Genomic DNA, 17,033 nt, shown 5'->3' on the forward strand with positions numbered 1-17,033 from the left:
CCCCAAAACGCTGTACTTTGAACACGCCACTTTGCCTTTACAGTGTGTCACCACAAGATAAGAGAATAAAACTGAAGTTTCCGTCCCTGGCTGACCAAAGCGGGGATCACAAGACCTTTTTCTCAGAGTAAATATTAGCCAGCTGTTTGAAGACACACTTGTCTATGAAGAATATTAATTATGTACCAGGAATCAAGCCATAATGTATACCCAGTTTATTTGGCAAAACCAGAACACGCTGTTCTGCGGCTCGGGGAAAAGTGTGGGGGTGGGGAAGTCTAGCTCCTCCTCCAAAGCCCGTGTTTGTGAGTTAGAATGCCCGCTCCTGTTAATTACAGGAGCAAACCAATAATAGAAACAAAGCAGCCTTGATGAGGATGCCGTGTGGTCCAAGGCCACCCCGAAAACCAGGTTTGCTGCTCACTGATGAGGAAAGGACCGAGCCTGATGTGAGGCGGAGCAGTTCGCTGCCTCCAGAACTCAGAGCCTTCCTGAGAGCGAGCACACCCAACGTGCCTGAGCAGATCTCATGCTTTAGTGTAATATTGGTTTGCCTTTTGTAATTGCAAAGGTTGCCTTTCCCGGTCTCCACGTGAAGCCACTTCTCCCCAGGTCGGTGGTGAGAGGAGCCCGTGAGGCCCCCGTGTGCCGAGGAATCGTGGGAACACTCCGTGCTCTAAGCAATTTCTGAAACAGCTCATTAAGGGTGGCACAGGAATACCCATTGAGTCTATCCCCGGGCTCTTTAATTAAACAAAGTTGATCATTATTATGGAATTGTTTATTATTTGTGTTGTTTGTGCTGCTAATTACAGGAATTGTGTTGTACCAGCAGTGTGTGCAGAGTGTGGGTTTCTTTGTGCCTACAAAAGCACCTTCATACATGTGTTCTTGAACCTCCTATCAAAAGCAGAGCTTTGCTGAAAGCATCACCTAGAAATGCCTCTGGTGCAGCTGTATTCCACTGCTTCTTATCACAGTTGACATAGCTGTCAGATAAAGTTTGGATATTTGGGTCATTTGAGGTTTTTTTATAGATGCAGCTATGGATTTTGCTGGCATGAAACCTGCTAAAAAGCCTCTAAACTAGACCCACATGTAGCGCACATGACTTGAGAATCACCAGCAGCTGGTGACTAAGGAAGTTTTGCGGGATAACCGTGAAATTATTGTAATATATTAAAAAAAAATCAAGGTAAAACACCTTCCAAGAATTTATTACATTCCAAAACATTAATAGTTGAGAATAGTAATGCTTGTGTTTATGTGTTTTGGTTATGAGATAAATTTTCTTAGGAAGTTTTACAAAATTCCTTTGAAGTGTTTTATAGCTATGCAAGGATTGGGTGGGGGGGGAAGGATCTCTAGGCATCCAGAAATGTTCTTGCTGCTTTTCATTCTGGAAAAGTGAAAATAAAAACCAACTAATTGAAAATGCATCCTTTTTGACATGTCTGGAAGAGGAAAACAGACACTAGAGGAACAAACAGTGTCGATTTTTAAATATTGGTTTAATGAGATGCAAATTACCCCTCGGTGTGTGAGCTGAAGTCCTTTGTTCTCCAGCCGAGATTCTCTTAAGGAAGCAGGCCGTGTCTCTCGTGTCTCTCGGTGGGCTTCCCAGAGCCTGGGGGTGCAAAGCTTTACACTCTCCTCAAGCTTCCAGAGCAGCTCTGCTGTCATCAGCCTCTCACTCCCCTGCAGCTGATTCCTGCAACAGCCTTGACTAGAAAGTTTGCTGGTGTAGCTGCAGTAGAAGACCTGGTAAACCCTAGGGACAGGATCCAATTTAAATTGCTTTAATAATTAGCTCTTGCTTATACCAGAGCTGCAAAGGGTGTTTTGCTGTCGAAACCACACCTGTGGGTTTTTGCTGGCCAAGCTGTATTGATTGGTGAGCGTTGTTACATCCTGCTATTGCTAAATCAGCAAAACTTTTAAATATAAACCAAATCCCTGTCATCTGCCAGCCAGATTCCCCTTGTCCAGGTTACATAGGTGTCAGGCAGCCTCCCTCACTTTTATTCACCTTTAGAGTTGTACCTTGATGACCTCTGTCTGAATAACCACAAGCTGTTTCTAACTGGATTATCTCCTGTTTAAAGCTAAGCACCTGGGTTGTTCTGAATGCAGAGAACCTAGTTTTGTTCATAAGGTCAAAATGTAGGAAATGCTGGAATGACACATCTGTAGAAGCACAAAAAGTTGCAGTTTACTTTTCTGGTGAGTACAGCTGAGTTGGAGATGCATGGTGAAGGAACCACCTTTCTTTACTTTCAAAATTCTGGGTATTGTAACTTTTCTAATACGTTAGCCTCAGGAAGTTTACATTTAGTAAAAGATCATTTGCTGGGCTGATAATTAGGAAAAATTCAAATACAGACATAGTGAAAAATATGTTTAGTATGTCTACACAAATGTACCACCCTGAATTGCCTTTCAAAGGTCTGCAAGATAGTCCTGGCAGCTTGTAATCTCTGTAAGATTTTCAATGTGATGGATTCATCTTTACAGGAAGGCAGACAGACCTCAAACAGCAACGAGCCAAGATCAAAGACTAAGGAGAGATAGAAAAGAAACTTTTGAATCTGCGTATTCCTGTCTTTGTCAATCTATACTAAATACCATGGCAATTAAAAGATCTCTGAAATATTTTGGACAGTATTATCAAACTCAGTATTTGGTATGTGGACATAGCACCCAAAGATGTGACAGTAAGTTTTGTGAAGCACATCTTTATTTACACTGACTTTAACTCTGTGGGCTGTCACTAAAAGCCTGACCACAGCACCTTTTTTCCTTGTGTTCCTGGGGCTAAAGACTTGCTGCTTCCCCAGGAAGATTTCTGTAATCTTTGGAAACCCTGCGCTGTCACGGCTAGATTCTTACTGGTACCCAAGTTGACATGCCGCCAGCTCACCTTCTGAAATGACATCTTCAAGGGTCTTGGGAGATTGGAGGACTCAAAACCCAGATATATTTTACTCTGGCACACCTGTGTCATCTTCAGCTACCCAGAGAGAGATTTATTACCGTTGTGTGTTAGCTGGGTGACATTTTGCTGGGCGAGGTTCTGGGTTGCTACAGAAACTGTCTCTGCAGATCCATTCAATGAAGCAAGGCTCTAGTGACAAGACTCATGCTTTCAGCAAGAACATAAATAATTCACATTTTTGCTGGCCAGCTCTCCATGCCTTCCATACAAACAGGCTGGGAGCTCCAAGGAAAGGAAAGCAGCTGCAATTAGCTGGAACTAATATCTAGAGATTTAAAGGCATGTTTACTAAAGTAGACTGTATTTTGGAAACATTTTGCTTTAGAGACTAATTTTTTTTTTTTAGAAGGGCAACTCCAGCAGGCCTCTTTGTCAACTGTTTTTTGGAAAGATAATGAGCTGGTTTAACTAAACCTGCTCCTATCACATGGCATCACACTCCCCCCCTCTATCCCTCCCCTGCCAAGGAGGCAGCTGGCTTTCTCACGGATAGAGCAGTGTAACACCATGGAATGGACATGGAAAGGATTCCCTGGTGTTTCAAACCTGCCTGGCTCTCTCTGCCCATGAGCAGCCATTGGCACAGACAGCTCTGGGTACCCACAGCAGTGAGGGACTCACAGTGCTAAGGGTGTGTTCACACAGGGCACTGCAAGTGCTCATTAAAACTTGGCATTATGCTGGAGAACTGAAATGCTGTTTCTACACACAAATTCAAGAGAGCTCCCTCTGTACAAGTTGTAAACCCTTGTCACTCCGACTTCTTCCATCTATGCAGACTATCTGTCCAGTATTTAATCCATCCCTTTCTTGGCCACACTTCTGCTGTTCAATTCTGAGAGTTCAACTCTTCCTCCTTCTACAATAACATCCCCTTTTACAACTATTTTCAATGAATGTGGGATGAATGTAAACAAATACAGCGTAGATGTTAAGGAGTATGGGATAAATATCACTGAATATTGGATAGATGAATCTACAGCAGTGTTTGGATGGGCCAAAGTCTTGTCCATCTTTAGCAAGAAGATTCACCCAAGAATTTTGTGAGTAAATTCCACCTAGTTAAGCAGTATCTGGGTTTTTTTAGTGTTTCATGTGGCTGCAGCTAGCCCAGCCTCTGCTCGAGACATGAACTATCTTTTTTCTTTTTTGTGTTACAGTGTGGTCTGGTATAAAATAGAATCCTTTAACACTTAAGTGTGTGCTGGTTTTGGTAGGAGTAGAGTTGATTTTTCTCACAGTGGCTGGTATGGGGCTGTGTTTGGATTTGTGCTGGAAACAGTGCTAGTAACACAGGGTTGGTTTTGTTATCCTTTAGTGGTGGTTACACAGAGCCAAGGCCTTTTCTGCTCCTCACCCTGCCCCGCCAACGAGGGGGCTGGGAGTGCATGGGGATGGGACACAGTCAGGACAGCTGACCCAAGGGACATTCCAGGCCATAAGGTGTCACGCTCAGCATATGGGGCTGGGAGAACAAGGAAGGAAGTGGGGATGTTTGCAGTGATGACATTTGTCTTCCCAAGTCACCGTTACCTGTGATTGAGCCCCTGCTGTCCTGGGGATGGCTGAACACCTGCCTGCCCTTGGGGAGGGGGGAATGAATTACTAGTTTTGCTTTGCCTGTGTGTGCAGCTTTTACTTCACCCATTAAACTGTCTGTATCCCCACCCAAAAGATTTCTCATTGTGATTCTCTCCCCCTTCCCACTGGTGCAGGAGCGTGAGCGAGGGGCTGCACAGGGCTTAGTTGCCATCTGAGGTCAAACCACAACAACATCACGTGTCTTTGGTGGTCACCTGCATCTGCTGGAGGCTGTAGGTGCCAGATCATTGTGCTGGGAGCTGCCACATGAATTACAGCCCCTCCTACCTCCCCTGTTCTTCTCACCACAGCTGCTTCTGGCTGTGGGATATTCTGGGGGCGTTTTGAGGCTTCTGGGCATTGCACCAGCTTAATAAATATTTGAAGTTGATATGGGAGAATGCATTTGATTTTCCTAGGTCCCTTTTTAGAAATATTCCTAGTCTTCCAACTCTGAGGAATAAGGAGACTGGAAAGCTATAGACTTCTGGTTGTGATTTTAACTCCAAAGAGCGACAGCACACAGATCCACAAGAGAAAGGAGAAAAAGACCTAAGAGAAAAGACCTAATCCCGTCCTATTCATGCAACTGATATTTCTGCCAGTTGCAAAGTATGGCAGGTGATGGAAGCTGTGTTGTGTTTCTTTTTACTTCACAGATTCTGTTGGGAAAACCAGCTGCTCACCAGCTCCTACTCAGCGTGTGTGTCTGATTGTTCATGCCTTAGTGTCCTGGTCCCCATTAACTTGCAGTCATGAAAAAGTTGCTCTGGTTGTCAGGTTTGTTTTGAAATTGAATCCCATCCTTCATTATAATTATGGCCTTCTTAGTTTTGCACTACTGGTAAACTTCAGACATGTATTTTTTATTCCAACATCTGCATTGTTAGTGAAACATTGAAACAACTTGGCTAGAGCCATGTAGCCACATTTCTGTGCTGAAAATGCATGAAACCAAATTTGTACTGGGCCTGGATGGGTTTCAGTTAGTTTGTTTATGAACACGCACAATGACAAAAATCTCATGTATCTGATGATATCTACAACTTATTGCTTATTTATGAGTCTTGCTAATCTATCATAGAAAGAAATTTGATTGCAATATCTACTAGATATCATTTATACCTGATGAATCCGTGGTAGCTGCTACTCCTTTCCTAGTTATTTTCCAAATTCTTACAAGTAACTGTTTATCTACAATAAATTGAAGGAACTGAAAGTGGCTGGCCTTAATTTGCTAGTTTCAAAGACCAAAGCCATCAGATCCTACTTCTTATTGATGGCATTGAAGTTGCACACCTTACAGTAACCCACTAGAAATGCTGGAATTGATTTATATAATGAATTTACAGCCTGCACCTCTGTGTGCTCACAGCGAGTGAGGACTTGACTAACAGAGGAGCACCTGATCTTTGCACTAACACTGTGAAAATCAATTGGGAATAAAAAAGACAGTGTAAACATCAAGCTCTGAAGAGAAAGAGCTATTCCCTTATGTCTTTATGGAAGCAGACCTGAGATGAATGCCTGCAGGTGCACATCGCTCTGCTCTGACAGTGAATCACTGATAAATATGTTCTCAGAACAGTTACACAACCAGTTTTGCACCCCCTTAGAAGTTGTAGCTGCTTTGCTTATGGGACTGTTATGTGAGGCAAAAGCCCTGCTCAAGTAGACATTTTCAGTGCTTTTTTTCCTTTCCAGGAATATGTTTACCCATGCAAGGTTTACTATTGGTTTGAAAATATTTTTTCATCTAAATCGATGTTGTCAATGACTAATGTCATTGTTATCTATTAAAAAAAAAAAAGAAATTGAAATATTGGCAAAGATTTGCAAGGCATTTTTAAAAATGTATATTTGTGGAGTTTTTGTTTGATTGGTGTTTTCTAAATAAAAGCAAAGCTCCCATTTCTCTTTTAACAAAAGAACCCTGTCCATCAGAAAGATGCTCAGTTTTGCAGCGAGGCGCAAAGTAGTTTTCTCAAAATCAATAGATAAGGTAGGTGGTGTCTTTCTTTTTAGATTAGAAGGAAGCACCTTCTAATTGAGTTGAATTTTATACTGCTCCCCGGGCCATTCTTCTGGGAAGAACTGTTGTGATTCTAGGCTCAAAACCTCCCATTTGCCTGAAGGTGTCCATTTTTGGGGTTCTGCTTACACTACTAGCCCAACGATAGCTTTGTATAGCGGTGAGAAATCTTTTTGTGTGTTGCAGAAAGTTTCCAGCATTTCTCTTGAGAAGAGCAAATGTGGTCTTGGGATGGTGCTTTAACTCTTACTTAACTCAGCTGTGGTCCCAGCAACATTAATTCCCACGAGTGGGAGTAGGACACGTTAACAGCCAGGAGCAGGGTGTAATGTTCCAGGAACATTAACACCCATTGAGTAGGAGACAAAGCCGGCACCCTCCCTCTCTTTTCCCACTCCCATGCTGGACGGCTTGTAACGCATCTCCCTATTAACACATCTCTTCCCTCTCTAATTTTCAGCCTGGACAAAAAAACCCCATGCATGGATCAGAAAATAAATCATCCTTGCAGTGCCCCAAGCCTCGTGTGTTCATTAAAATACAATTGTTGCTAGCTCAACTGCAGAAACACTTCCTAGAACCTCTTCTCTCCTTCTCCCACCCTGGACAGACCCTGAAAAATACCAAGCCACAGGGGGCTGGACTCCGCTAGCGGGATAACCACATAGAGGGTGGGGAGATGCAGCGTTATCAGCACATTATCTCTTGTTATCCAGAAAAGGCTCTTCTCTGATTCTTCAAACAGGATTTTCCTGTTACTGCGTGTGGGCTGGGAGGTTTTACTACATTCTGACTCTTCCTTTGCTAGGCCTGCAATTGTCTCCCAGAAATCTTTGCGGAAACCTTTATGCAAGGAGGCATAAACCTGCTCGGGAGAGCAGTCTCAGTGCTCGACAAACCCAATCGTTCTGGCTGTCATCATCACAATACAGCCAAGGAGCAGCCAGCCCCCTCAACCCTTTACACTAAGGAACAGTTTTTGACTTAAGCCTATTTTGTATCTTGTAAGAAGATTAAAAGAATTAAAGAGAAACCTGTTCAGTCCATTTAATATTAAGCAAATTACACATAGCTTCATCTTGTACAGGGTCAGAATAAGCAGAAGGACATAATGATTATACATATTTTAGGCTGCTCTTGAGGACTTCTAAGCTGGAATACCCTGCCTGCATCCATCTCCAGAGGATCCCCGGAGCTTTGTAGTTGCATACAGATGCCAGCAGCCACAGCTCTTGGAAAAACCATCCTGAGTGAGCAGAGTAATCACTTCAGTATGCTGAAAAGGAAAGCTCCCTTGCCTGTGCTGCACAGGTTTTGAGGAGGTGCAAAGTGGTTGGCAATGGGTGGGATGGGGCTGAAGTCACAGCATCCCTGCAGACCCTGCCCAGGGGGTCCCACACAAGGTCCACATGAATCAGCACTTCCCTCATCAAAGGTGTGAGTAGACCCTGCTCATCAATCGCATCAGTGCAATGGCGGCACATTGGTGTGGGGGACAGGGAGAGGACAGAAATTTTGGTCTTGAAGGAGGAACCCTGCAGCAGAGCTGTGCCCGCCAGCCCATTCCCCAGGACTGCAAGACAAAAGTGATATGAGCACAATGACTTCTTGCCATACTGGCCATGCCTAAAGCCCTTGCCGGTCCCTCAGAAATGCCAGACTAAGTGCAGCCATTTTGAGGATTGTACAGTAAAACAATTCACTGGCTGACCTAGATGGAATAATTACATAAGTACTTACAATGTACTTCTTCACAACCATCCTAAAAGTCCTGGGCTAATTCCCAACTGCTTTTACAATCTGTTTGCCTGAGTTGCTAGCAGGTTAAAAGCTCCAGCTACAGTTTATTTGCATGGTATAGGAACATACAGCTGCCTAATATCCCTATTTGTTTACAGCACTGTGTTTGTTCAAAATGTACATACAGTAAATATTGTCAATCATAAACAATCCATAATGAACTAAAACTGTTGCCTTTGTGCTGGGAGCAGTTGGTATATTGGGATATACCACGAGAATCAGCATTTGGAGATGTGCCACGTGAGATAGAACTGGGATGGGTTTCTGGCCTTGTCACAGCCAGTTATTGCTTTGAGCTGTGTTTATATGTGACAGTACTGTGCTTGTGTATCTTGGCATATTTTTAAACATATGTAAACAAAGGTAAAAGTTATGTGCTTCTGTTTGGGGACACTCTAGCCCCGTAACAAAACCATCCCACAATAATCCATACATGTATTTACCCCACATTTTGTAAGATTTAGGCTGCAATTTCAGTTAAGTCAATAAATTTGCAGATTTGAATTATCGAGTCATTAAGTAAATACAGCAAATAAGCAGAATATATACATAATGATGAGCTAGTGATTTACAGCAGAACTCATTAGCAAGCAGACACATTTCTAGGTTGCCCAAATAAAATCTTAGGTTTTCTCTATCTCAATTTTCCTCCTGATAGCAGAAATTCTGGCTTCTCCTTTTGCCCTTTCACCCTTGCTGCTTCCATCAGGAATAAGGAAGAATAAAGGTACCTATTTGTTTTACTCACACTATGTGAAACATTGCAAAGTGTACACAGCAGCTCCTAAATAGGTAGAGGAGCTGCAAATATGCTTTGTTCAGGTTCCGCATGTGTTATAAAGGACCCCATGGTGCAAAGTGTGCAAAGGCACAAGCATTTAAAGGGCAAAACTCAGACTCTGATACAGGCCAACAGGGTAGCTCTGCCGAGGTGCTTTATGAGTCCTCCTCTTTTGCCTTGCCCTTTTATTGCTCTTTACCTCTGTACTCACCTTTTGTACGTGCAAATGCTCAGAAGAACAACTTGATGCTTCCAGACCAAAGTTTAGCAATGAGTTTACATTCAAATCTTTATGTTTGGCAATTGGCTCTTGTCATGTACACGTGCACAAATCTACTAAGTGCAAATCCACTAAGCATGGGGCAGAGGGACAGTGAACTAAGGAATTCACATTATAATCCTGCAAGACACCTTAAAGCAGGCACCTCCTTATTCTGGAGGTAATAAACATTTATAATTATATGAGCACTCTGGTGGAGTCAGCACATCTTTGAGGTGGACTGACTTCCAGTTTTCCCTTGAAAGATACATCCCAAAACACAAAGCTCTTGAGTTCAGAAAACAGATTTTGTTAAACATAAAGGAATACTTTTTACAAAACCCCAACAACAACAGAGAACTCTTCAAGTTAGGCAGAACAGAAAGAGAAAGTTTCTAAATTAAATCCTTGTTAGTTTAGGTTCTTTCTTGCAAACACTTTTCTCTGTCCATCCTGTCCTAAAGTGGTTCACTCAACAGATCATACTTAATAGCACCAAAGAAAAGCATCTTGCCCCTTTTCCAGGGTTCCAACCACAGCCGCAGCATCCAAGACCGAGGCAGCATCTTCCCTGGTGCCAAGACATCAGTCTGTATGTTTTGTTACACACCGTGTTCCAGGGCACACAATAGCCAGTGAACATGCAGAGAGCAGGAACTCCCCCTGCAAGCTGCAGGAGGCCCCAGGCTGTGGCTGCCTTGCTCTGCAGCAGTTGGGTTAGATGCCCTGGAACTGCCTGCTTTGTCCTGTTCCAAACCAGCTGTGTGTCTGGGTAGGTGCTCATTAGAGGCAAAGACATCTGGCAATTTTGTGCCTTGTGTTGACTTATGTGGCTAAATGAAGGCATGTTAGTGCATGCACAGTGCACATGCATGTTTACACTCTATATAAACAGCTACACTGTCAGTAGTGCAACATAGCAATCTCTTGTGGTCACTTTATTGGAGATGTAGAGCCTGTGTAATGGAAGGCATGCAGGTAGTCACTGTGGAGATGGGTGCAAGAGGCTGATGATTTCACCCCAGAGCTGAATGCCCTCAGACTGTGACCCAGCTTGTGAACTGATGGAGTAAATACATCTCACATCCCATGTATGCATGAATCTGACAAAGCACATTTACCTAGTTTACTTAAAATTCCAGCAGACTGATGACAAACAAAGCAATGATCTATATTTTAGATGATTTAGGCTGTGTTTTCAGTCAAGTCAATAAATTAGCAGATCCAAATTTGCCAGTCACCACGTTACCACAGAGGCTAACCAAATGAAATAAATAAACCCCATAATGAAAAAGTAAGTTTTTAAAAGCTTATCTTGGAATATAATGAAGGTCGAGTTTTCTTTTAACCAGAAAAACCCAGCTACTATTTAGCTAACGTTTTATTAACACAGTTAACATGTCACTGGAGGACCCTGTCATTACTGGGCATAGGTGTCTGTGGAATATTAAGGGTATATTTTGGTCTTTGGCCAGTTAAATGATCCAAGCAGACAAGAACTATACCTGAGCTCAGTTCAAGAAGTGTAGTTATACAAATGCTTGCAACACATCCTTAAATCTCCCTGCTTTTGCATGTTAGCACTTTCAAATTGTTTTTGCCATCTCTATGCAGTTACAGAGTATTTTGAAGATTTAACATGCAGACAGATGATGGTTGAATCATCTCCAACAGCAGTTTTCCCATAGCACTGGCTTTTTCACTGAGAAGAACACACTAGTGGCAGTGTTTTCCTTTTTCAGCAACTGTAAGAGATACAGTTCAGCCTCCTCCTCTCTGGCCATGGCTTAATGACACAATAAATCCAACATTAGGGCTCTTGGCATCAGACCAGATATACCATAACCTGCTACCCAAGGTGCAGATCCAGCTTTCACTCACACTGTCAGTTAAAACTGCTCTAAAATTTTGCTGATTTCTTACTGACACACTTAATGTGATTAAAACTACCGCTCTCTCTGTGCCATTGTCACTTCATGTCAGATTAGATATCAGCTACCAACTGTTAAAAACTCATATCAACTCCATACCAGACATACTTAATTCAATGACAACGTGGTCACGTGCCCACACTGAACTGGAACCAAACCTTGGAGATCCATCACTGCACACATCCAGTAAAAATTATGGAAAGAGCCTCACACATGCACTGCACACACTAAAATTAAGACACGCTTTCACTGAGAAAAAGTTAAAACATGAATGGTTCAAGCTACTGTTTAATTTCTTAGGATCTCTCTCCTTGAAGTTACTCTGGGATTATACCAAATTTGGTGTTCCTACATAAGGGTGCAAGGCAGTGTGTAAGGAGCATGGCTGAGAAAACAGCCCTGGCTCCTGGTTCAAACTGCAAATGCAGGACCTCTATCACTATCAATTTTGTTTTACAAAATAATCAAAATTTTTAAAAGTACAGTATGTCCTTACATTCCTTCTTTTCCTGTCAATCACTGTCATGCTCTCAGCATTTTTAAAGCACTCCAGATTCTTACTGTGGAGGAACAGAACAAGTAATAAGAGCTCACAGTTCAACTTGTTAGCTTTTGGCCTAAAAAGCACAAGGCTGTTTGGCATTTTGTAAGAGGACATTCCACTCATAGCTAAATAGTTTTCTTGTACAAGTTGTCAGGGGATTTTAAAAAGCTTTGCATATATGAATAAATATTGAGGCTTGGGATGACATGGTATGCTGTTGGTTTTGGTTGTAGTGTTTCAGGGAAGGGTGAGAAGAATGGAGAGAGAAGTAGCATAATTTCTGTTTTAAGTTAGTTCTTGAACTCCTGGCTACTTGTGTTTACTTACATTTCTTAAAGATAGAAGTGCTCTGGGCACTGCCTCACATTTTCCGCTGCTTGGAGTTTGATCTTTCAGTATTAAAAAATGGCAGTTTGCAACCACCTAAATTTTGCACTGTTGTTTTCTCTGAGGAATTGACATGTCTGCCCCACATCACCCATGACCAGGCAGCAGGGTGATATTTTTCTGTACTGTTGTACCAATATGTACTTCTTTCATTTGTCATGGAAGCTGCAGCATGTCAGTAGAAAAACAGACCCTGTAATTACTGTGAAGACTTCTAATCCTTGGAGTTACAGCTTTCTTTAATGCTTGCCTTAGCTCCACTCAATAGTATGGCTGGAGTTGCAATAGCATGTGCAAGGTTGTTCTTTAGTAAATCTCTTTCCCTTGGCTTCCCACAAGATGAAGCACCCCTGTAGCACTGCTGCAAGGCAGGGACAAGATACAAGCAGGAAAGAGTGGAGCTTGTTTTGCTGATAGGAAACTGCTTTTTGAAAGAGCAGCAGACCCTCCTCTGAGCATGCATTCTCTTCAAACATGTCACAGCTCCCCTGTTTCCAGAGTCTGTCATGTCAATTCCTTCCTTGTTGATTTTGGCAGAGAGTTCACACAAATTAATTAACTGGTGACAAATCTCTGCTATAAGAAAGTAAGATCCCACTGGGAAAACCAAGAATAGCCATTGAAATGTTCCACAACAAAATGCCTTATGTTGCATCTGCATTTAATTTGTCAAAGGCTTTGCAAAATTCTGTGCCTTGATGAAGCAACTCAGTTGTCAATGTCTAATGGCATTGCATTTCAAACCTGGAAAACTGCTGGCTCTTTTACCCCACCAATGTAACTTGGTTTGTTCCACCTTCTTTCCTCCTTCTTTGTAGGATAACAGCTAAAATGAGCTGCTTCTAGGAAGGCACAGTGGCTTTTAACTGGCACATACATTATGCTTGAGTTCCCACCGGGTCCAGGGATGGGCAGGATCAATAAGTGACTGTGTTAGGTTGCAATGCGAGATGTAACTCAAGTATTTATTCTGTTACCAGCTGTTTAGAGCAGCTGGGGCAGTTATTTTCTGTTAATGGGCCAGCTGTTAAAACCAGGTGGTTTAACCTTTTCCCACTGGATTCCCAGAGGAAGACCAGACCTGTCTGCACCACTTCTGGACCTTCAGAGGAGAACTGTACCCTTCTGCAGGATCACTGCTTCAACAAACCACATTTGTCACCCCAGGAGGTCTGCAGCCACCACTCAGACTGCTACCAACACCCTGACCCACAGGGTGTCACGTTATATTCTGACTCTGTCAGTACTTTTTTTTTTTTTTTTTTTTTTGTACTACTGCATTTTTATTTTAATTTTCCTAGTAAAGAACTGTTATTCCTATTCCCATATCTTTGCCTGAGAGCCCCTTAATTTCAAAATTATAATAATCCAGAGAGAGGGGGTTTTACATTTTCCATTTCAAGGGAGGCTCCTGCCTTCCTTAGCAGACACCTGTCTTTTCAAACCAAGACAGTGACTTATGACACTGTCCCAGAGATGAAGAGGAATGTCTCTCTGGCAGAAACAAATTAACAACATCACTCTGCAATCTCCAGCTATTTGGCAGCACACCCAGCAGTCTGCACAGCCACTGGAAATGCAGCTCTTCAGCCAAGACGTTAATTCAAAGTTAAACTAAACTTAACTGCTCTAAGGTAGGGCCATCCAACCTGCTCTACCTAAGCCTTTGCTATATTCTGTAGAGAAAGGATAAAAATACTCAACTAAATACCTCACAAAAGATTTTTTGTTATGTTGTCAGGCATCTAATCTATTTCATCCCTTGAAGGGTCAGATGTCATATTGCTGAGATTTCACTGGCATTAGGGCCTCTCTCCAAAAGGCAGTGAAATATAATCTTGTGGAGCATTACAGTATGTACTTTCCATCTGAATCCAGAACTTTGTGGACCCCTGGACTCATTACGCTGTGGGAGGAGAGTTAGGTACATACAGTAAATACAAGTAATTAATCCCCCAAATCAAGAATTCATTAATATAAACCAAACTATACACAGGTAATTTTCCAGTAAGTTATTATAATTCAAATCAGCAGTGATGTGGATCAAACCTTTTCCCCTAGGAAAGAGCAGTAATTAATCCAAAACTGGTAAAACTGGCACCAGTTCAAGTGAAAACAGTTGTCCAGTATCATCAATCCAAATCCCAGGGGACAGGCTGCAAACAACAAAGAGCTTGTGCAGGGAAGGCTCAAGGGTTAGAGATGACTCAATATTTCACTGCATCATTGCAAACAGGAAGAGGCTATTTCATAAGTCATGGGTCATTTCCATAACTGGAAAGCCCATCTGTATACAAACAGGTCATTAGAGCAGGGAATCACACACAGGATTTTCCATCTTAACCTCAAGCAGTGCACAAGTGCTGGGCACGCTTACATCCTGCAGAAAGCTCTGCTTAGTCTGGTGTGGACTGGAAACTTCCAGAAGAACCACAGTGTATGCTGGTGTCATTGATACACCCTTGTGTCTGCAATAATCTTCTCTTGTCCTCCTGATCCTTTTCCTCTAATCCCTTAATCATTGTTGTGGCATGTCTCTATGTTTAAATACATCAAACACTTCTTGCATTATGGATATGGTTTTGGAAACAGGCTCAAAAGGCTTGATACCTGCCGATCAGGCAGGAAGGAGGAAGTGAATCCTCTTCACATTTGGTATTGCCTGTCTTCTGTGGAAGAGAAAGCCAGAGGTCATCTGCTGTTTGTAGCCTTTGTGAAGATGCCTCTTCATTTTTTGCTTGAGTTGGTCCCTAAGTTGCTCTATTTCTGCAGAGAGGAATTTTATCTACTCTAGTAAATACTGAGGCTGCATCTGTGCTATACTTCTGCAATAGTTCAAAACTGCTGGTACTCAGGTGTTTGGGTTTTTTAATTGAAGAACTTTAGATAGGGATTCCATTTTGAAAATAATTTCTGAGCAGTAAATAAACTGAAATCAAGAACAGGAATGTCTGAATTTTAGTTCAGACCTTTTAAAACTACTTAAATATATGTAGGATAATTCTGAACAGAGTATCTAATTCAGAATATAAATCACTATATATTAGAACATGAAAAATTTTCCATCATCATTTACTACTACCTTTTATTTTGTAGAGCTTCTCAACAGGTCTCCAGTCAGCAACAGCCTGAACTACATATTCATGCACACATGGTCCCATGTGTAATTCCACTGATTTCAGAGAAGTTAATGACTGTCTACTAATTACATGAACTGTTACACTTCAATCCCTTAGATGTGAAATCAGATCTATAAAACCTACCAAGTGTGTGCAGGCCTTCAAAGATGAAGCAGAGTATGACCAATGTTAGCAGCAGCAGCAGCCTGCAGGCACAGCGGCTGAGCTGTATCTCAGCTAGATGTGGAGGTCAGATAGCTCACTTTGAGCTAGTCTAACCTCTGCTTCCTCTGTGGTCAATGAACAAACATCTCAAGACACAAATTAGTTTCCCTGCGACACAGACACAAGAATTGAACCCATTCCTACATAAACTACTCACATAAATAACCATCTAGTCATTAACTGTCGCACATAGTGGGGCTCCACGTGAGAATAATTATACATACACAAGTGCTGGTTGGGCTCAGGCTCCTGCTAGCTTGTGTTCTCTAGACTGAGATCTTGAATTAGGGTAAGAGGAGCTGAAATCAGTCTTGGGATGTGTGCAGTGCTCTCCACAGAGTGCAAGGAAAGCCCAAGCACACACTGGGCATCTGTTAGGTGTCTGAAGTTCAGCGAAATTACTTCCCTTCAATATTAGAGTCTCATGTTTCAATCCCTAATAAATGCTAGAGCACTGACGACTTATGCAATTATTTATCTCAAATCCCTTGATCCTTAACTATATTTGGTTATTCTTACCTGGAAGAATAATGCCAGAGGAGAAAAAAACAAAAACAAATCAGCGAGGGGAAGCTGAAACAAACACCTTTGCCAGATACTTCTTTCTTGTAATTACTAACTAAAGATTAAGTACTAGGCACTAAAGGAAGCACTGAGGCCATCACGCTCAGTTTTAACGCTGTAGTGTGTTTAAACATTACAGGAATACATGAACGGTCTTAGAGCCACCCTCTGCTGGTGAACACCCACCGGTACAGGGGGCCAGCAGCTCAGGCAGCTACAGCAGCCTCTCCAGTTCCAGAGCCAGCAGAGATCAACGCCCCTGACGTGCATTTTGCAGCACCGCGTGGCATTCAGCTACCCCAAAGACGTGAGCAGTGTGACCCGAGGGCAGCTGGGAGGGAGCGAGTTAGGCCCCTCTCCGTGTCCTTTTGCGTTTCAGGGTGCCCTGGGTCCTGCAAAGGGAAGCTGCTATTCCCTTCCTCCCCTTGCAGCTGCATCCAGCCCAGGTTTCACCTTACAGCCATGTCCCTAGGAGTTTGCCAGGAGAGAAGGTATGAACAGGATTTATGATTGCACAAACCGTGCTCTCTCTGCTGCTCTGCAGGCAGAACAGGTGGGCTAGGAAACCAGAAACCCTGCCTGAACAAACCCGGTACTGACTTGCACCACCATCTGCGTGATTTTATTTTAAATAAAATACAAATGTAATGTTTCTGTTTTGAAAATTAGGCCTTCTTTTATGACTTCTACTGTTTCTAAAGAAATAACATAAAGCAACCTTGCATTTTGGACTCAGAAATGTGAACATACCTGCTGATGTTAAAACCAGGCCATATGCAAAAGGATGAATAGTTAAAACTGTATCAAGAAGTTAT

This window comes from Ammospiza caudacuta, chromosome 2 (assembly GCF_027887145.1).
Source record: "Ammospiza caudacuta isolate bAmmCau1 chromosome 2, bAmmCau1.pri, whole genome shotgun sequence".
Classification (NCBI taxonomy): domain Eukaryota; kingdom Metazoa; phylum Chordata; class Aves; order Passeriformes; family Passerellidae; genus Ammospiza; species Ammospiza caudacuta.